Genomic DNA, 22,765 nt, shown 5'->3' with positions numbered 1-22,765 from the left:
AATAGGAAATAAAACTAATGTGTAAAAGTTTAAGGAGAAACCTGGATATTTTAAGCAAATGATCAAGTTTAGTATCAGCAGCAAATCAACATTGTGTTGCTCCAGATGTGATACCCTGAAGACACATTACTTCTGTGTTCCTGAATTTTTGATGCATAACGTGAATCAAATCATGAAAGAAAAACAGGCAATTCCAAATTGATGGATATCCTGCAAATGAGTTGGCTTTTAATACTTAAAAATATCAAGGTCAAGAAGGACAGAAAGGGCTGATGAACTTCTTTTTCTTAGAAAATACCCATTGAGGTATTTTTGGATTAAGGGTAAGTGGCATACTATCTTCAACTTATTCTCAAATGATTCAGAAAAAAATATATATATATATGTATATATATATATATATATATATATATATATATATATATATATATATGGAAAGAGACAGGAGAGGAATGAGAGAGAATATGGTAAAACAAGGGGGTTAACTGTATTATAAATAATTGGTAAATATGGGTATATAGTAATTCCTTGTACTATTCTTGCAACTTTTCTTTCAGTTTGAAATTGTATCAAAATATGGAGGGTTTTTTTATTTCTAGATTTTAATGTCACCCAACATGAATACATTTTTTTTCTTAAAAACATCAGTAGACTGGTTTGCACTAAGAAGTGATATTCCAGATGTGTCAAGCAGTAAGTTCAATGTCTGGGTGCAAAAATATTTATCTTCTGGTGTGTAATAGTCCCCAAATGAGGTTTAGACAAGTTGCTTTTACCAAGCATGCTGACATTCTAATCTCAAGAATTTGTATTTTTGAGACAAACCAGCCTCATATATAATTGATTTTATTTATGAGACTTGCTCAAGTAAAGGTAGTCCTTTAGAGTAAGCTTTTTCTACTGGTAAACACTGGCATTGTTTAACTTCAGTCAAGGTCTTTATGATTCAGATCTTTCTCAAAATATTCCCTTTGAAAGTGATATTATGCAGGGGAAAACTGCAATATTCAGGTGCCTAACCACAGAATGAGATCAGGAGCATCTGGTCACTGGAAAAGGTACCCGTCAGTGTCAAAACATTGAGACAAGCCATGTGATGTACCCACGACATTCTTGAACCTCCACAAATATCAGATTTAAGAACTAGCAGTCCAAATTAGAATTTGACACTTTCAAACATAAGTGACAAAATTGAGAAACATGTATTAAGCCAAAGCAAGGCAAAAATGCAGCTAGGCGGGCTTCCCTGGTGACGCAGTGGTTGAGAGTCTGCCTGCCGATGCCGGGGACACGGGTTCGTGCCCCGGTCCGGGAAGATCCCACATGCCGCAGAGCGGCTAGGCTCGTGAGCCATGGCCGCTGAGCCTGCGCGTCTGGAGCCTGTGCTCCGCAGTGGGAGAGGCCACAACAGTGAGAGGCCCGCGTACCACAAAAAAAAAAAAAATGCAGCTAGGCATTTAAGCAGTGGAGATAAAAACCATGGAGTGTCAAACACATTGGCAGCTTTTCATAGTTTAGAAGAATGAAAAGCAATTTGTGCTGTTGTTAGCAGTGTCTTGATTTGAAGTTTATTTTTAAACCAATATATTTTTGTTTTCATCTTTCATTATTTTTTATCTCCGTGCATGGATTTTCACCAAACTTACATAGAATGTTAGAAGTTAAATTTACGTGGAATAAAATTCCCAGAGCATAGCAACATTCTATACTTTTTAGTGTATTTTCAGCAATGATAATCCCTTATGCGTGTGGGCTTTACTGTTTGCAATGCTTTTTCAAATTTCAATTGTTATTTTATCTAGATATTTTTGCTCAATAAACATTGTGAAATTCATTGTTTTGTATGCAGTTGTGGTTTTGTTCTTTTGAAGGAATTTAATACAATTTTTATATCTGTTCTGCTGTGGATGGATATTTGGGATGTTTCCACTTTGAGGGTCTTGTGCATGTTCTTTGGTGAACATATGAATCCATTTCTTAGGTTAGTAAAATTGCTATGTCATTAGATATACATATTAATGCCAGTTTTCAGAAATGGTTGTACCAATTTAAACTCAGTTGCAGTGCATGAAAGTCACAGTTGCTTGACCTTCTTGCCAATACTTGGCACTGTTAGCCTTATCTAGCAGGAAGGAGTAGCTGAAGGAAGATAAATGCTTCTGTTGAGATCAGCCCAAAACCTACATAAAATAAAACATTATTTGCTTAAAGGCATCAAAGAGCTGCTAAAACAACAGGAACCAGAAGGGCCAAGATCCCAGAGAAGGGAGAAGTGAGGAAATGTGAGTTTATGATGCGTAACTGTTTTCATTTCTGGGGGATTTTGCAGATTCTTTGTGTGGGCAACAGGCTGAGAATCCAGGATCTGTTCTGGGAAGAGAACTAGGAAATGACAAACAAGCAGAACTTTTTGTAGTTCTTAGTTCTGTAAAGCTGAAAAGACAAAAATGGGAACTTTAAGGGCTTCTAACACACAGATATTCTTTCCTTCAACATATTGGCTGAATTCCGAAGCTATGTGAGATGGGGGATTAAAAAGCTAAATTGGAAACATCTGAAAAGTAAAGCAGAATGTCACTCAATCCCATACTGTTGAGTAGACTAAGGTTAGAGTGTAAACCCTACCAGGGACTGGGCCCTGAGGAATGCCCTGGGTCTCAGTCAAATGATCTGGAGGGCTATGTTCCAACAATAGGAGAGAACCAGAGGTAGACCAAGACTTAACTTTACAAAGATGGCCTCAACTGTATACATTGATTGGAAATAAGTGATAAGCCCCACTTTTTATGACTGGTAGAAGAGAGTATGAACCCATTCTAGAGAAGATAATCTCATATGAAATACAAAATATTCTTTTTTATGCAACTGCTATGTTGAAATTCTTATTTTATCTATTTTGTCCATCATTTTCTCAATTTCTTTGATAATATTAATAGTTATTTATTGTCCTTGTCTGCTGACTCTAAGATCTGCATTACTTGTGCCTGTTTCTCTTGTCCCTGTTTCCCTTGGTTTTAGTCACGTTATCCTACCTCTTGGTAGGCCTGGACTTTCTTGATGGAATATTGGACCTAGCTCTCTGATCTCATGAAATTTCACTTTGCCATCTTTTTTTTTTTTTTTTTACTGGGGTATAGTTGCTTTACAATGTTGTGTTAGTTTCTGCTGCACAGGAAAGTGAATCAGCTATATGCATATATATATATCCCCTCTTTTTTGGATTTCCTTCCCATTTAGGTCACCACAGAGCATTAAATAGAGTTCCCTGTGCCATATAGCAGGTTCTCATTAGTTATCTATTTTATACATATTACTGCATATATGTCAATCCCAATCTCCCAATTCATCGCCACCTGCCTTTTCCCCCTTGGTGTCCATACGTTTGTTCTCTACATCTGTGTCTCTGTTTCTGCCTTGCAAACCGATTCATCTGTACCATTTTTCTAGATGCCACATATATGCATTAATTGAAGTTGTTAATTGAAACCAATTTAAGGTCTACGTCTAAAAATACTAGTAACCAGTACACTTGCAACTCTGTTGTCTTTTGATTTTGGAGTGCTGTTCGTTGTTGTGCATAGTAATTTTGATTGAATGCCAGGCAGGGTCAATGTCAACCAAAGTAGATTTTTAGATGATGTTCTTCCTACAGTGAGGATTCACCCTATCCTGCAGCTGAGTAGGGGGGAGTTCACCTCAATCCAATCAGGATTTGATGTGACCCAACACTAGTTTGCAGTCTTTTAAAGTCTTGGTCTACTTTTCACTTCCAATTTCTGGAGTGAAGCTTGCCAAGGGTCCCCATTGAAAGATAGAGAGTTTTCTAGGAACTCTTTTCCTTGGCAGTCTGAATTCCAATTTTTGTTTACCCAGTGCTGTGAGATTGCCAAAAACTCTCTTCTCCTTTTCAGCTGCTTTTTACTTAGCTTCTTAACCTCTGACACTGTTCAATAAGGAATTGGCACATGCCTTATGGGGAGTACAAAGAATATCAGACTTATTTCTCTGTGCCTCTTTATTTTCCATGCTCTTGTTCCCTCAAACCCTTGATGTCTCGACCTGGACTCTAGTTTTTGTCTTCCAGCCCTATGATATTTTCAAAAGCTCTGCTGGTCCTTCTGCATCAATCTTCCACCTGGTTTTAAAATCTCTTACTAATATCAAAAATTAACAAATTCTCTGAAAAAAGAAGCAGGTATAAATTGAGCTTATCTTAACAATTGTCATTTTTTTCTGGGATCTTCACCCTCAAATTCTGGCTGCCTAAGCAATTTTCCAATGCTTTCACACAAATTATATTTATATTTATTCTATCTGACTTTTCCAGTTATTCTGTGTGCTATATTGTTCTGCTATAAGCACATTGATCATAGCCAGAATCAGAAGTCTCTTCACATTTGTGTTTTATTAATCTTGACTTGTGTCATTACCTCCATTTTACAAATGAGGTAAAAGATGGAATAAATATATGTGGTTTATCCATTGTTACATGGTTAGAGAATGGTAAATCTTGGAACTTGAGTTCTGATTCCAAGTTCAGGGCTCTTTAAACCATATTATAGTGACTCTTATTCTTTTACTAAACTAATATCTGATCAGTGCATGAGTATATTGCCTGAGAGGCTCATAAAAGAAAAGGATACCTCTCCACTGTCACTGTAGTTGATGTGTACTAATAGAATACACACACGTACATACCTATATCTATCTATATCTATCTACCTGTCTATCTATTTAATTGGACCATGACTCTTCTAGTCTGGCACTCAAACATAGTAGATAATTATATTACTAATATATGTTCTACATACTTAGTATATTTAATCTTCATGTCAATTAAAACACCTTCAGAAACAACCCAAGCACACTCATAACAACTCAGCTTTTAGATATATATTTTTTTATAAACAGATTCTTTCTAACAAATTTTAACATATGATTTTAGTTAGTTTTCAAATAACATAATATGAACTAATGTTTATTGATCACTTACTGGTTCCCTGAAACTTACATACAACCTGTTCTGTATAGGATATATATTCTCAACTTCCGTTTATAAAGGAGGAACCCAAAGGTTAGGGATATTTTTAAAACATACCTAAAAATGTATATCTGTGATGCAATTAAGCCTGGGCCTGAACCACACAGCCTGCCCCAGAGCTATGTCATTAAGTACCATGTAGCATTATACCCATATACACAGGGTAAAATACTCATATTTTTTTCTTTTGTATTTTAATCTATCAATTTCCTATTGTTATTAATGGAGAATGAAAGCATTTATACAGCCAAATGAATTGAGTGTGTATATATTATAGTTGCTGCGGTGGATACACAAATGTCACAGAAACTTCCAGTTTAGTTGATAAAAAAGAACATGAACATAAGAAATAGCCCACTGCAAAATGCCATTAAGTGTTGAGTGACACAGATAAGAGATTTTAGGAATTTAGACAGCAGAAGAGTTGTGAGCCTATTGTTGGCAATGACTACATGGGGGAGGATGGCTCCTAGGGCTTGTCTTGAAGGTCAGAACCTCAGATAAGGGAGGAGAAGGTGAAGCATCTCAGACGAAGGCACTACAGAGACACAAATGTACCTGGTGTGTACAGGCATCAGTGCATAGGCATCGGAAGTCTCTTTTTTGATCTCCTTTAAATGAGTTTAATATCTTTGAAAAAAAATTTTTTTGAAGATGTTGGGGGTAAGAGTTTATTAATTAATTAATTAATTTTTGCTGTGTTGGGTCTTCATTTCTGTGCGAGAACTTTCTCCAGTTGTGGCAAGCGGGGACCACTCTTCATAGCGGTGCATGGGCCTCTCACTATCGCGACCTCTCTTGTTGCGGAGCACAGGCTCCAGACGCGCAGGCTCAGTAGTTGTGGCTCACAGGCTTAGTTGCTCTGAGGCATGTGGGATCCTCCCAGACCAGGGCTCGAACTCGTGTCCCCTGCATTGGCAGGCAGATTCTCAACCACTGCGCCACCAGGGAAGCCCATATCTTTGAAAATTTTAACCTTTTATAATTTGTGTACTTTAAAGAGAAAAACTAAGCAGAGGTGTTTCTACAGTGTAATTTGAATAGAATAACCAAAGCAATACTTTGCCCCCAAATATCGCACCCCTCTCTGGTCTTTATCATTTCTTAACCATCCATTTGTTAGAGTCCTCATTTGCTCTAATAAATGCCAATTCTCCTTGAAATGGGTCTGCCTCAGATATTGTCATAAAATCACAGCTTAGTTTAAGCTAATTAATATGCTCCCCCCATATTTTAGAGTATAGGTTATGCCCGAGGTACGGGAAGAAAAGTGAAGAAATCATGTGAGAGAGTTTACAAATGCTCAATGGCCAGGCCATGCATAACAATAAAAAGCTGACCTACAACCTCTGCAATCAGCCCAGAGCATCAGAACTTGGTCAATGACTGCCAACTTCTCTTTATTCACCACGACTAATTCAGGACTAGCCCAAGGAAGCCAAATATGCCTCCCAAACCAATCACATAAATGCCCTGCTTCTAGACAACGCATGTCTAGCTTCCCCATGCCAACAACCTCCAATTAGAGCATATTAAAGGCTTCTCATTTTTTCACTATTAAACTTTCCCACTCCCTGCAAAAGCCTCTGAGTCTTTGCCAAACACAAGTGATGGCTGACTCCCCAGCTATAGCACACGCTGAATAAATAACCTCTGTTTGTTCTAATTTGGGTGGTCTTAGTTCATTTCTATACAGGCTGGTCAAAGGCAAACAAAATGTTTAGTGATAAACTTTTAGGTCCTAAATACGCTGTGCTGTACTAAGATCTGGAGCAGCAATGATGAAAGAACTAGAAATAGTTCCTGCCCTCATGAATGGAGCTTATAGTCTAGTAGGAGAGACAAGACTTCTATACACGCACAAAGAAAGAAAAGGTAAAGGGATGAAATGACATAGGATAATCTTAAATTTTGGTAGTGAAATAAAAGGGTGTTTACAGTAGAAGGGAAGAGGCTTCTTAGGTAGGCTGGTCTGGGCTGATCTCTCTGAAGTAAACTTTCAGCAGATACTTGATGAAGCCAAAGGGAAGACTAGCCTAGAACAGAGCTGATGCGACAAAGAGGTGAGGGTGAGCTGGAAGGGGCTATGTGTGGAGGGCTCCAGGTAAAAGGGAGCATTTTGAAGCAAATATTATTCCATATTACAGATGGGAAAAGTGAGGCTCAGAGCAACTGAGGTATCCAGAGTTTCAAAACTTGTGACTAGTTTCCCGTCTAGGTTTCACCTCCAGTCCCTGCCCCCCATGACTACTGGGGCAGCTCCGCTGGCTGTAGGTTCATGAAGGGATTCTCACTATTGAAGAGGCTTCTTAAGGGCTGGAAATTTCAAGAACACTGGACATTGGAGGAAAGGGAAGGCAAGGGCTCTTTAAAGAGTAGAGGAGAAGGGATGAAAGATGAAGAAAGGGGCACTGTTGGCAAATGCCACAAACTTCATGATTTTGCCTTAAGGCAGCTTTGAATGAATGAGTAAGGAGAGAAAAAAAATACTAATGGAAGCCAGTGTCTGAACTTGCAGGGTAGAAAGATTTGACTGAAGCATTTTCAGGTTTGACAAGTCAGAAAATTAAAAAGAAAAATGTGTTGGTGAGTATGAGGAAGTAGTAAAAGATTTTTTTAATGGATTTAATTAAGCCTGAAACCAGTATTAGATACTATGCTATTTCTCTTGTCATTACTTCATGCAAACGAAGTTATTTTCATGAAATTTTATAAATTTATATTGGGCTGTTTTGACCACTTGAGGCAAAAAAAAAAAAATCTGAAATAGAATTATGGTTTGTTCCTTCTTTGGGGGTCAAAAGTATATCCCTGTTGGTCTCAGGAGGCTGTGAAGACCAGGCCACAGGAAGAACCATGCCATTCTGAAAACAGGATTGCCCCACGGACCCCTGCCAATGGGTCTTTTGGGGATGTTGTTGCCCTTGGAGATATTTGAGGATATTAAAGTGCTGACAGGATCCATTAAGGGAGAAAACAAAAGACTTCTTAGAGCATTGCTAGATTCCCCGAGAGAGGTAGTCTCCAGAATCCCACACTGCAGACAGCTTTTACACGCTATTTAGGGAGCTGGCTATTTTTAGCTTTCCTTGGTTCCTGGCACTTGAGTCCGTATCATTTATTTAACTTTCCTCGGCTCCCCCTCCTCCTCCTGAGGTAAAAAAAAAAAAAAAAAGAGACATACTATACAATTTCTCTCTGTCTTCTTTTACCTTGGTGTCATGCCTGTAACAAATCCATGTTCCAAGAATGTCTTTGTTATCCACTGAGGACCTGCTGCTGCCTTCTGGTTCCCCAAACAGCCCTTATCATCAGTCGGATGGCACCACCGTTCCTTTGATTCAGAAGCCCAGCTCTCTGAGAACATCTTTGGCTGATAATCCACACTAAGACAATAATATTTAGGCAACGCTAAAGTGACCACAGACTTTTCACGAGCTGATTGTGTTGTTGTTGTCTTTACTAGGATTTCCCAGTGGTTCAGCGATTCATTGATCTCAGGGTTTCCTTGACTTAACACCTCCTTAAAATTATAAATACCCAGTGGGGCCTGATGTCTCATAAACCTGCTTAAGCATCCCTGCAAAGCTGCAGAAGGAAGAGTGGCCCCCATTCTCTGCTTCGATGGACTAATCATCAGCTGTCATCATGTTACCCAGAAGTGTCCCCTGATGCAAGTGAGGGGCTCTGGAGACAAGTTTGAGGGTCCCATCATCCCACTGATAAAGAAGAGACACACGAACATTTTTCCAGTGAGTTGTCATATGACTCAGAGTGCACTGTCAAACTCCTGGAGTGTGGGTGTGGGTGGAAGGGTGGTACTTGAGGGTGAAGGAGCACCTCTTTTCTCCGTGTGGAGCACAGCAGCTTTGTATGTGGTTCTATATTCTTGTGTTACGTGAAGTGAAGCAGAATTGGAATTATGACAAGATTAACTATCATAATACCTGTGTGAGAGTCCATTCAGGAGCTGTTTATCTCTAGTCAACTGACACAGCATTATATAATAATACTATAACCTTTCTCCAAAGTTTATTGTGAGGATAAATTTTAAAAATTTAAAAGTACTTTGAAATAATAACTCTACAAAATGTTAGATATAATGGGTATGGAACTGTGCAAATGTTTTTGGGTATTCCCCATAGGGAGTCAGAAGTGGAGAAAGCTTGGTTCCTTTGAGATGTATAATAGAAAGTATCTGAGAGGCATAAGAATTAATGTCGCTCTTGGACGTATTGACAACAAAGACATAGTTGTAACCCTGGGATTGCCAGCTTCTGCCGTCCGTCCTGTCTTTGACGATTGGCTACACAATAGGAGCACTTAATAGACCACTTAATATACCTGGAACTCTAAGTCCTAAAGGTTAAACAATTTGACTGAGTTCAAAAAATTAAATAGCATCTCTCTATATATGCAAAAAAACTGGACAAAATTGATAGCCTGATTCTTCTGAGTTTTCAACTTTTTAGAGTTTCCTCTGAGAACTCTGGAACAAGTAGGTCTATTTGCTTCATGCTTTTCTTTGAGAATCAAAAGAAAAGAGTAGCTCTTCTGGCTACAGTGATTTGATCACATTCCTATAGGCAACAGATTTAGTGGCACATAATACCTTTCTTCAGAATTCAAATCTTAACCTCTCTTTACATTCAACTATAGGCTCCTATTGTGCTGGTGGAGACACCTACTCTTTCTACCCACACAGAATCTCTTCTTTCTTTGATCTCTTTCTTCTTTCTTTCTTTCCTCTCCCTTCTCCTTTTGCAAATTGCCCCTCCACCTTCCAGTGGAACTGTCAGTCACGGTCTCATGGATGACTAATAACAGTAGCCCAGACCCAGGACATAATTGTTGCTTCAGGGTAGGTGTGTGACCTGAGTAAGACCAATCTTTTGACATAATCATTTTGGGTGTTCAAACAAGGAAGATGCTCTCTCCTTTTGGCATGTGAACTTGGAGGTACTTGAGTCTATTTTTGCAACCACATGGAGGGAACCTGATTGACATTAACACCAACTCATAGGAAATGGGACAGTGGAGAGAAAGAGAGAGAGAGAGAGAGGATAGAAGGAAGAGGAGGTGAGAAAGAAAGATGTTCTGATGACATGTTTTGTCTTTCTGAATGCAGTAACTTGAAACCACTATATGTATGTATGTATGTATCTATCTATCTATCTATCTTTTAGTATAGTTTGAGTTGGGTTTTGTTAATGCAAACAAACATGTCTTGAGTAAGATGTATGTCCAACATAACAGACAAATATACATATTGATTCTCAGAATAACATATATTGAATAACATGTTGAATATATATGATTTTTCACCATAGGTTGAAAACTATGTGCTAAATAATATAGCACCTAATACCTAAATGACTGGTACTCAATAAAGCTGTGTCAAGTGAATGAATGAAGCCTAGTCAGTGCAGAGATGATTGTTATAAGTTTCTTCAGAGTCTAGCAATAGTACTGAGAAAGGCCATCCTCTGAAATGGAAACTACTAAAAACCAGCCTGTTATGTATAAAATACAACACACACTAAGATAATTTTTGAAAGTGTAATTGATGAGATTAGGTCAACTACTGAATCCAATGAAGATAGGGTGTTTTGGAAAAACCTGTTAGGAGTGGAACCGGATTATAACATGTTGAAGAAAGCTCCTGCTTTCCTCCAACAGAAGTGAGCTAAATAAATATGAGGCAACAGCAGGAAGTGCTAATGTGTTCCCACATACATTGTTAAAGTTGGAAAGGGAAATTCAACCAGCATTTTCAGGAACACAGGTGCGTGTCCATATCCCTTTCTCTAATCCTCTATTTGTAAGCAATCTTTGGCAGATATATGAGTTTAATCAGGACCAGCTTCATGGGCTTGTGACCTGTGCAGTTATGCAAGGCCCTCACTCTTATGTGGATCCTGAGCTTGGCTTTATGCTGTACTGCTGCTGTCTTGAAATTCTTAATCGTTTTGAAAAAAAAGCCCTGTATTTTCATTTTGCAGCGGGCCCCACTGATTATGTAGCTGGTCCCGAGTCTAATTTGTGGTTATGTTTCTCACTGAAAATTAATAAAATGGAATTTTATATTCTCAATCAGTCTTCAGTGAATTTAATTAAAGGTGGTTTGCCACCAAATGTAAAAAATCACAAGGTAGGTTTACACAATTGTTTCTGAACTTTCAGAGCTGAGAATCAGAACCCAGAATGTGGCAGTGTAACATATCCATAATATGGACAGTTACTACTTAGAAAGCCTTATGTAAAGAAACTAAACATTTAGTATCTATTTAGCCTCAAAGTAAAGTATAAATATATGTACCACTAGCTTATGATGAATAGAGAGACAAAAATGATCCCTTCAAAAAGGCAGAACTATAGCAAAAAATATGTTGTCTTCCATAACTTTATATAATTTTGTTATTTTAGGTTTTATAAATATATCCTATTTCTTATACCTTTAGATTATTTCTAGATTACTTTCAAACAAACAAACAACAAGTTCTCCTAAGAAGATCCTTTAGGAAATCTAGCATTTGTAAACAATATTGTGGTTTCCTTCTAAAAAGTGAGCTCACTGATAGAAGATCTATATCACAAAAATATTTTGAATCAACACCGATTAGGTTTTTAAAGGCTATCTTCTTCATAGTTTTGTTCTACACAGTAAGAAAATCATCACATTTTCAGCTCAAGATGAGAACCTGGCAAACAACTATAACCTCAACTATTGAAATGCATTTTTAAAGATGTTTATTCATTATTCAGTAAGCTACCTTGAATCAAACATGTAAAAGCCCATGAAACAAAAAAATATAACATATAGCCAATATTATCACTAGATGGTAGACCTTATTTGTTATCTTAATTCTATTTTACATTTAGAAAATAAATATTAGCATGGATATTAAATACACTTGCTATAACAGAGACAAAAGGCCAATATTATTATTGGAAGAATGTGAGGCTCAGAACTATTTAACTTTAATGGTGTTGTTGTTTTTATAATGCTGCACCATCTTTTTTCATTGAAATGGGGTAAAATTTTAGTAGATTGTTGCCCAAAGTGTCTGAGAAACAACTCTGTATCTCTTTGAAAATACTGTTCTTAAGGTCAATACATTTGCTTAAAAACTAGATTCTCCACCTTTTGTGGATTATTTGGTCATCATGCATATTGTTCATTCCTTAGAAAGGATTAATGTCTTTGCATATGAAAATAGTACATCTTCAGCATTTTAAAGTAAAATACAAGCTAAAAATGAATATGCAACACAAGATTTACCTCAGCTTACCTTCTAGTAGTGAATTTGGGCTTATAATTTTTTAGTTATTAATGAAAATCTATTTACTCTGAAAATGTTAATAGGAGATATCAGTGTGTTCCAAAGAGCTCTGGAAATTCATGTTTTGTGTAAGAAGAGGCCATGCACTGATGCTTCACGTTTAGTTATTTGATTGTTCTCTTATTTGCATTGGAAAGGAGAACTTATGTTGTAAGAGGCCCGGAAATATTGGGGTGCCTTTAGGAGAAGATGGTTTCTATAGAGGCTGAAGCAATTTTAGCTATAGATTCTTAGCCCATTGGAGCCATGGAGAAAGATTTTGCTATGGGGGGGGTTATATTTGTGAAATCAAAGGAAGCATTAACCATAGATTTCCCAGCTTATTTTATTGGTCCTAAATGTAGGGTTTAAAGGGAGATTCATTTTGTTTGCTTTTTTTAAATGTGCTTCTGTTTAAGAAAATATAATCAGCCATTAATTTACACAATATATATAATCATCAAGTTCTTTTCCCAAAGGATGACAGTGTTAATGGGGAGATATAAATGTTTTTTTTTAACGTATTTATGGAGTATAATTGCTTTACAATGTTGTGTCAGTTTCTGCTGTATAACAAAGTGAGTCAGCTGTACTACACATATATCTCCAGATCCCCTCCTTCTTGCATCTCCCTCCCACTCTCCCTATCCTATCCCTCTAGGTGGTCACAAAGCACGGAGCTGATCTCCCTGTGCTATGTGGCTGCTTCCCACTAGCTCTCGATTTTACATTTGGTAGTTTATACATGTTAATGCCACTTTCTCACTTTGTCCCAGCTTACCCTTCCTCCTCCCCCTGTCCTCAAGTCAATTCTCTAATAGGTCTGCACCTTTATTCCCATCCTGCCCCTAGGTTCTTCATGACCTTTTTTTTTTTTTTTCTTTTTTAGATTCCATATATACGTGTTAGCATACTGTATTTGCTTTTCTCTTTCTGACTTATTTCACTCTGTATGACAGACTCTGGGTCGACCCACCTCACTACAAATAACTCAATTTCGTTTCTTTTTATGTCTGAGTAATATTCCATTGTATATATGTGCCACATTTTCTTTATCCATTCATCTGTTGATGGGCACTTAGCTTGCTTCCATGTCCTGGTTATTGTAAATAGAGCTGCAATGAACATAGTGATACGTGACTCTTTTTGAATTACGGTTTTCCCAGAGTATATGCCCAGTAGTGGGATTGCTGGGTCGTACGGTGGTTCTATTTTTAGGATTTTATGGAACCTCCATACTGTTCTCCATAGTGGCTGTATCAATTTACATTCCCACCAACAGTACAAAAGGGTTCCCTTTTCTCCACACCCTCTCCAGCATTTATTGTTTGTAGATTTTTTTTTCCTGCGCTACGCAGGCCTCTCTCTGTTGTGGCCTCTCCCGTTGTGGAGCACAGGCTCCAGACATGCAGGCTCAGCGGCCATGGCTCACGGGCTCAGCCACTCCACAGCATGTGGGATCTTCCCGGACCGGGGCACGAACCCGTGTCCCCTGCACCGGCAGGCGGGCTCTCAACCACTGCGCCACCAGGGAAGCCCTGTTTGTAGATTTTTTGATGATGGCTATTCTGACAGGTATGAGGAGATACCTCGCTGTAGTTTTGATTTGCATTTCTCTAATGATTAGGGATGTTGAGCATTCTTTCATGTGCTTGTTGGTAATCTGTATATCTGCTTTGGAGAAATGTCTATTTAGGTCTTCTGCCTATTTTTGGATTAGATTGTTTGTTTTTTTGATATTGAGCTGCATGAGCTGCTTGTAAATTTTAGGAGATTAATCCTTTGTCAGTTGCTTCATTTGCAAATATTTTCTCTGTATGGTACTCACCCAAAAACAGAAATACAGATCAATGGAACAGGATAGAAAGCCTAGAGATAAACCCATGCACATATGGTCAACTTATGTTTGATAAGGAATGCAAGTATATACAATGGAGAAAAGACAGCCTCTTCAATAGGTGGTGCTGAGAAAACTGGACAGCTGCATTTAAAAGAATGATATTCAAACACTTCCTAACACCATATACAGAAATATACTCAAAATGGATTAAAGACCTAAATGTAAGGCCAGATACTGTAAAACTCTTACAGGAAAACATAGGAAGAGCAGTCTTTGACATAAATCATGGCAAGATCTTTGACCCTCCTCCTAGAGAAATGGAAATAAAAAGAAAAATAAACAAATGAGACCTATTGAAACCTAAAGGCTTTTGCCCAGCAAAGGAATCCATAAACAAGACCAAAAGACAACCCTGGGAATGGGAGAAAATATTTGTAAACAAAGCAACTGACAAAGAATTCATCTCCAAAATATACAAGAAGCTTATGCAGCTCAATATCAAAGAAACAAACAACCCAATCCAAAAATGGGCAGAACACCTAAATAGACATTTCTCCAAAGAAGATATACAGATTGCCAACAAACACATAAAAGGATGCTCAACATCACTAATCATTAGAGAAATGCAAATCAAAACTACAATGAGGTATCACCTCACTCCGATTAGAATGGCCATCATCAAAAAGTCTACAAACAATAAATGCTGGAGAGGGTGTGGAGAAAAGGGAACCCTCTTGCACTGTTGGTGGGGATGTAAATTGATACAGCCACTATGGAGAACAGTATGCAGGTTCCTTAAAAAATTAAAAATAGAACTATCATATGACTCAGCAATACCTCTACTGGGCATATACCCTGAGAAAACCATAATTCAAGGAGAGTCATGTGCCACAATGTTTCTTGCAGAACTATTTTCAATAGCCAGGACATAGAAGCAACCTAAGTGTCCATCGACAGATGAATGAATAAAGAAGATGTGGCACATTTATACAATGGAATACTACTCAGCCATAAAAAGAAATGAAATTGAGTTATTTGTAATGGGGTTGATGTACCTAAAGTCTGTCATACAGAGTGAAGTAAGTCAGAAAGAGAAAAACAAATACCATATGCTAACACATATATATAGAATCTAAAAATAAAAATAATAATAATAATGGTTCTGATGAACCTAGGGCTGGACAGGAATAAAGATGCAGATGTAGAGAATGGACTTGAGGACACTTGGAGGGGGAAGTGTAAGCTGGGACGAAGTGAGAGAGTGGCATGGACATATATGTACTACCAAATGTAAAACAGCTAGCTAGTGGGAAGCAGCCGCATAACACAGGGAGATCAGGTCGGTGGTTTGTGACCACCTAGAGGGGTAGGATAGGGAGGGTGAGAGGGAGAGGCAAGAGGGAGGGCATATGAGTATATGCATATACATATAGCTGATTCACTGTGCTATACAGCAGAAACTAATGCAACATTGTAAAGCTATTATATTGCAATAAAGATGTTTTATAAAAAGTTTAAAAAAAGACAGTTCTTTTTCATTAATAGCCAAATATTCCTAAACTAATTAAAGAAGAATGAAGCCAAGTATATGTATGAGTGATTAAACAAGGATATCAAAATCTTGCCCATATGCTGCTGAGTACACCAGCAGAACAGTACTATGAAATCAGAGATGCGAGTTAATGGATAATTTGTATTCTCTTTGTGGTTTAAGAATAACCAAGTTTTCTTCTGCAAACCAGTTTTGCACTTGGCATCATTCTAGGGCAACTGTATCCATACTGCTGATCACAGCTGGCCTGTTCATCTCTTGATGGTCCACCAAGGCCACTGTGACTCTTATCCTCATGCATGTACCCAACATTAGCATCTATGCATGACTATGAGAGACTGCTGAGAAAGAGTTTTGTGGTGTAGACATTGACAAAGGGAACTGAAAATAGAGATATTGTTTCATTTATGTCTTCCTGCTCTTGTTTCTACTTTTATTTTCTCTTGGACAGACTTTATTGTATATTGACTACATTCTGGATAGCTTATATTTCCTGTCTCCTGTTTGAAGGTATTAGGATCTGATATAGGGTCAAGTATAGGTTCTGAATTCATCCAGATGTTCTACAACATAAAACTTTTTAAAAGAAAAATCATGCATGCTCTTCCTGTCAGTTCCATTACCTCATGTCCCCTTCTCTCTTTTTCTCTGGCTCTGAGAGCTAAACTGATGACCACCCTTTTTTTGAATGGGAAGACAATGATGTAAATGACAAGGTTGATAAGAACATACAGATTCAGATAACAGGGATCTAATTATTAATCTTTGTATCATTTCGGGAAGCCAAAGGCCAAAGCTATTGAAGCCTCCATTATGAACATGAAGCTATGGATAAGCAAGTTTTAGCTTGCAGATTAAGTTTTTAGTTTTTATTGTTTCTCACCCCCTCTTCTCTCCCCCCAGTTTATAAAATAGGGTCATTGTAAAAATGTCTTTGGGACTGCTTATGTGACTATATGCCACAATATACACAATTCTGACCCTGGGGTCAGATAAAAATTACACTAAGTTATCGGAGGCCAGATTCACTGGTTTAGTTTAAACATAAGCGAGACAAAATTATATCATTTATGGCTAAAGAAGGTGGGCCACCTTAACCTGCACTCTGGGAGGGGCATCCGGGTGACAGGCAGTTAATGAATCTTACTCAGTGCCTAGAACTCTTGTCTACCATAGTATTTTGGTTCAAAGAGCAGTAAAATATAAAGAATGGTGATAAAGATGTGATCTTGTTTGACCAGAACACTGAGCTGTAAAGAACAATAAAAACTTTATTGAGGCTAAGTTAATATTCCCTATTTTGAGTCAAAAGTTTAAAGACATCGGTAAGAATGAATTTACACTCATTTATGGAAAAAGTAAACAGAAGGGTTAGTTGATCATGAATTTAATATGAGTCAGTGGCACTGTTGTGCTGAATTAATAAATTTGTTGAATTACGAAGAGCTTTGAATAAGGAGACAAAGCATCTGGGTTTGAGCCCAGGCTCAGTGATCACTTGACCCTGGACAAATCTGTGGTGATTAGTTTTCACATCAGTATACTGACAGAGTTGGATTAAACACTTTCCGTTTACACCAAACTCTGAATGTAGAGTTAGTGAGGCAAGATGAGCAAGAAATGAAGAAATGAAAAGTTGATTGATGCTATGGAAGGAAAGATTTGCACTGAGAAGTTAATGGGAAAACCTTGAGATATAAGATTATTTAGAGCCTTGTTGATGTTAGTGCAAAATCAGACAGGAATTAGAGAATCAAAAATCATAAGTAAGGTAATATGATGCAAGTGTTGGTAGAAGGAGATGTGAAGTGTGAATAAGAACACTTAGAAGAATTTTCCAGTAATCCAACTGTGATATTCTGTACAATTGTAAAAACAACAATAGGAAAAATTTTGTATTGATTTCTCACTTTGTGGCTGGCATTGCTGTTAAGTATTTTACACACACAATCTCATTTAAGAGGCCTATGTGAGTGACCTCTCAGTAGAAAACATTGAAACAGAAGGACTTGCTCGATAATTCAAAAGCTAATGTAAAAATTAGTTAATTGTGATTCAAAGTTTTGAGTCTGAGTTCTGCCACTATGATGACACTATTAAGTTCAGAGAGCCAACCAGTGTGGGGAGAAAGAGTTGGTGATAATTTTTTGGCTATGTTGAAATTAAGAGAATTTCCCTAAGGAAATATAAAATACAGGAGTAACTATTTCTGAGCTATGTTATATAAAGGTGAGCATTCACATCCTGAAAGTAGATTCAATTTCCAAAGGAGCAAAAACAGAGACAGCAGGACCTGATCTAAAGGCTTGGATATAAGATATGATCATAGATTGGTGAAGTGGAACCAAAGAGAGAAAAAAAAGGAGAATGGAAAAGAATGGTCACAAACACTAAGAGAAGGAAGAATTTCAAGAAGATTGAAGGAAATGGCTGGGGGAGAGATCAGCAGTGAAAATGTTATGGAGGTCAAGGAGGTTTGCTTGAGGTCTGGAACAAAATAGCTGGATTTGGCTAGAAGAACTAAATTGAAATTACTTCTTCAACCTCTACCAAGATACTGACAGTAGGCATTGAACTTCACTAGCAAGTGAATTGGGACTGCACCTTTATAGTTTTCAATAAAAATGGACAAAATAGCTCCAGAAGTTGAACTCTTTAGAGCTCAAAATCTTTCAAAAGAAAAATGGAATTTATTTCTGTTAAATATAGTGAGAAATATGGAACAGACACTAGTGACCTCAAATCCAAATGCTATTCCCTACCCCACCTGCCTCTTTTACACTGACAGCTCCCTAAAGTTATTTAGTTTTCCATCCTCCTCTGCTCAACCTTTGGTTTCATTAGGAAGTTGGCTCCATTGGCAGCCCCCAGGGAAAATTTCTAACACACTCATGGTGGTCCTACTTCCTTTGGCTAACCACTGTTCCAGGCATGCATACCAATCTAGCCAGAGAGAGATAAAGAGAAGCTGGCTAGCGGTCTTCTAGAAAAAGTTTTCCTGACTGATTTAAAAAAAAATACAATAAAAAAATCTGATCTTATCTTACTTCCATAGATCTGGATGGGATGCCTGGAAATTAAGCAGCCATTTTATAACCATGAGGAAAGTAGCCTCTGAGGACAAATGGCTGAACAGAGAGCTGGAAGGAACCTGATTCCTTGAGGACATTATTGAGCTGTGCATCATACCATGCTGCATCTCCAGGATTTTCCTTTACTTAAGCTATTAGAGTTTTCCGTTCTTTGTAGTTAAATGCAATCCATTATAAAAATGTGAAGATTACTATCTGGCATTTTCCCCTCACTCTTAATTTTCTATTATTTTCTTTTATTCAGCTTTTTGTATTTCATCCCTGTGGAATTCTTTTTATAGAAAATATAACTACTCTATAAAAGTCCAAATTCTAATTCCTAATATTGTAATTATTGTTACAATTGAATTCTTAGCTGATGAGGTTGGGAGGTACCAGGGTGCAGGGAACTAAATAGAGAGTGTGGATAAAGAAATGGTTTATTATTTCCCAATTTTCCTCTCCATAGTCATGGCACAGATTTAAAATGTACTGTGTATAGCATTATTTCAGGGGGATTACAATAAAAACCAAAGTCTTTATATAAATTTCTCAAGTCTTTTGTTTTGGGCTCCCATTTTATGGCTTTTTTCAGGCATGGCACTTTCATTAACATGTGCAAGCAAAGCCCCATTGTTCAATATGGCTCTCTAATGAGAAAGAATAAAACTAAGTATTGGGAATGAGCATTGTACATTTTTATGTGGTGGTTTATAGACTATTACTTCTAATTGAAATTTGAAGTTAGCATTTACGGTTAAGGTGAAAGCATAAAATCACACATTATGTCCCACTCTGACATAACAGACTCCAGACTGAAGTGAAAACTAGTCTTTGACAAAGGGTAATGCTTAAATATCAAAAGAAACACAGAGCTGGCGTCATCCTCAAAGGTTAAAATTGAATGAAGTCCAATGTATATAAAGAGGCCATCTGCTGAAGGTAAGGACTTACAGTTATTGGAAATTTTTTGAGAGTGCTAAAAATGGAAGTTGAGGGGAAAAATCTGTTAGGGAGCTCACCTAGGTAATGTCTTTGTTAAGGGATCCAGTTTTCTGATTTTTTTTTCCAACCTGAGAACTCTGTTGTGCAATTTTTAAGAATGTTATGGAACAGACCTGGAGTATTTATTTCAATTATTTTAACAATGGTGTTGAATAAAATTTATGGTATTTGAACTTTACAAAGCAATATTATATTTAAGAATACTCTGAAACCTGCTGTTTCAAAGCTACTACTTTATGTCATGTCTTCCCAATAAGTCCAATATTACCCACAAGAGGATGAAAATCAGTTGGAGGAAGGGGTGGACAAAATCTTAGATATTACATAAAAAGTTATACCGTATTTCTATGGTATTAAAATTTCACAGGGAGGGATAATTACGGGAAAAAAAACTGAAAAATCTGGGAGAAGTAATAATGAATTTAAAAATTCAGTCTACTAAAGGGATTTCTTTACTCTGTGAAGAAGAAACACAATCTGTCATTAGAAGGTCCATCATAAGCTTCCAGAAGTATGTAGTGACACAGGACCCATTATGTACAATTTGCTTTGGCAGAAACTTGGAACCATTCATCTCATTAGAGTTTTCAAAAATGGATATGAATGGAACTTCCTCCATTATTTCGAATTGCAGCTAAAGGTTTAAGGTAAAAATTACACTTTTCCTACGTCCATAAGCCTATCCCAGGCCTATGGACCTATGAAGATGTGACCAATCATCTCTACTATGGTCCTCCTCCCTTCCCACCACCACGTAATTAAATAAAGCAGGGGAGAGAAGGAATTCCAAGACTGTTTTATGAGTGGTTGGCCCAGAGGAGTGTCCTGAGAATTTTCCCTAGATGAAAACAGGAGTGGTAGCCCTCAGGAGGACTACTTAGGTGATGAGGAATATTTGCAACTGATGGAGGCTGGCATCTCATTTCCTATTCAGATTTCAATTTGAGCAGCATATTTGCTCATTTACATTTTTGTCTATTTGAGCAGGTAGAAAAGGAAATGAGAGAGAGAGAGAGAGAGAGAGAGAGAGAATTCATAAGTGAAACATCCTGCATTCCCAACATTTGCCCTATGTTTTGCATGGGTTTTCCATGAATCATTGTGATGCTGTGAAAGATGGGCAAAAGAATCCTAAAAACAAGAGGACTAGAGTGTTTCTACTGGGTGAGGAAGCTGAGAGGATTTCAAGAGATCAAAACAGAACATCTCTCCATCAGAGAACTTCAAAATAGAGATGTCGCCCAAGGGGTCTCTTACAGAATTCACTTATGTTCCCCCAAAACTGACAGCAGGTGCATAGGTTATTGCCACCCAGAGGGGCATTGATAGCCACAGGAAGACCACAACATCCACTTAATGAAAAATACTTTTGTCTTTTTAATATTTTCCACCACTCTTTCTAACCCTGAGGAGCTAAAAAGTAAGAGAGCAAGAAGCAGGGGAAGGGCAACTACAACCCCTTCCCACTCCAAATCCAGAGGCCATGAAGAGGTAGGTCCCAAATTGAATTTGCAATTCAAGTTTGAAGCTGGCCTAGACTTGACCAGCTTCCTTAATACCTGGACTTTACTAGCAAGATCTGAGCTCTGCCATAGAGATCAGCAAAGGGAAATTTGACAGGACATGTTTGAAGACAAAAATGGAAGAAAGCATTAATATCATTCCTCTTCACCCACCATTTGGCCCTGCTGTCCAATAAGTTCAGTCTCCATCAGACTAAAGAGCAAATGTGATTCTCCACAGAAACTTTTAAATTTTTAAAAAATGCTTGCTTACAATTTGGTTACTTTCCTCCATATCTTGTAGCTTCTCTTTCAACATGCTCAAAATCTTAGCGTACTATTCAAAATCCTTGCTTAAGGATTTGTCCCCATATTATTAGACAGATTCAACCACCAAGAATGGCAGGGTCCTTTATACAGCCAGAGAGTCATTTTCATTCTTAAGTACTGCTTCCCTGACTTTCCTGGCCTTCAGAATTATATAGGAACTTTGGGTGTTGTTAAAAATATAGTTCCTGGGGGTGTTATGGACTGAACATTGTCCCCTCAAAATTCACACGCTGAAGCTCTAACCCACAATGTGATCCTGTTTGGAGATGGGGCCTTTAGGGAGATAATTATAGTTAAATGAGGACATAAGGGTGGGGCCATAATAGGGTAGGACTGATGTCCTTATAAGAAGAGGAAGAGACACCAGTGATCTCTCTTTCTCCACAGATGAAAGGAGAGGTCATGTGAGGACACAGCAAGGAGGCAGCCTTCTGCACGCCAGGAAGAATGCTTTTACCAGAAACTGAATGTGTAGGCATCTTCATCAAGGACTTCTAGCCCCCAGAACATGAGTAAATGAATGTCTGTTGTTTAAGATACCCAGCCTGTGGCATTTTGCTATGGCAGCGTGAGCAAAGTAAGACAGGGGCTTTCCTCCAAAGTTCCTAATTACTGAGTCTGAGATGAGTCCCAAGAATCTGTGTGTGAGGGTGTGTGTGTGGGTGTGTGTGTGGGTGTGTGTGCATGTTTTCAGCATTTAAAATGATTATTATGATCTGGTGAATTTCAGAGGCCCTACATTTAAGAGATTTTTCTTATGACTATTTCTGCATGTACCTCTTTCTTTCAGAGTTCTCCTTCCTCCACCCTTTATGGACATTTCTCGATTTCAAGAAATATCTATTGATCCACTACCATTCTAGGTAATGAAAACATACCAATGAGTAAAAAAAAAGACCTTGACATTCCTCCTCCGAGACCTTGACATTCTAATGGAGATAAAGACAATATTGAATGGCACATACATTTATTACTTAATGTCTAGTACTGATAAGCACTGTGAAGAAAGAAAAAGCAGATAAGCTGTTAGAGAGTGAAGCAGGGTGTAGTGTGGCTCTTTCTACAGGAGGTCAAGTAAACGTCTCTGAGAAAATAACAACTG

This window comes from Mesoplodon bidens (genome assembly GCF_964165515.1).
Source record: "Mesoplodon bidens genome assembly, chromosome: 8".
Lineage (NCBI taxonomy): Eukaryota > Metazoa > Chordata > Mammalia > Artiodactyla > Ziphiidae > Mesoplodon > Mesoplodon bidens.
This window is presented reverse-complemented; position numbering follows the sequence as displayed.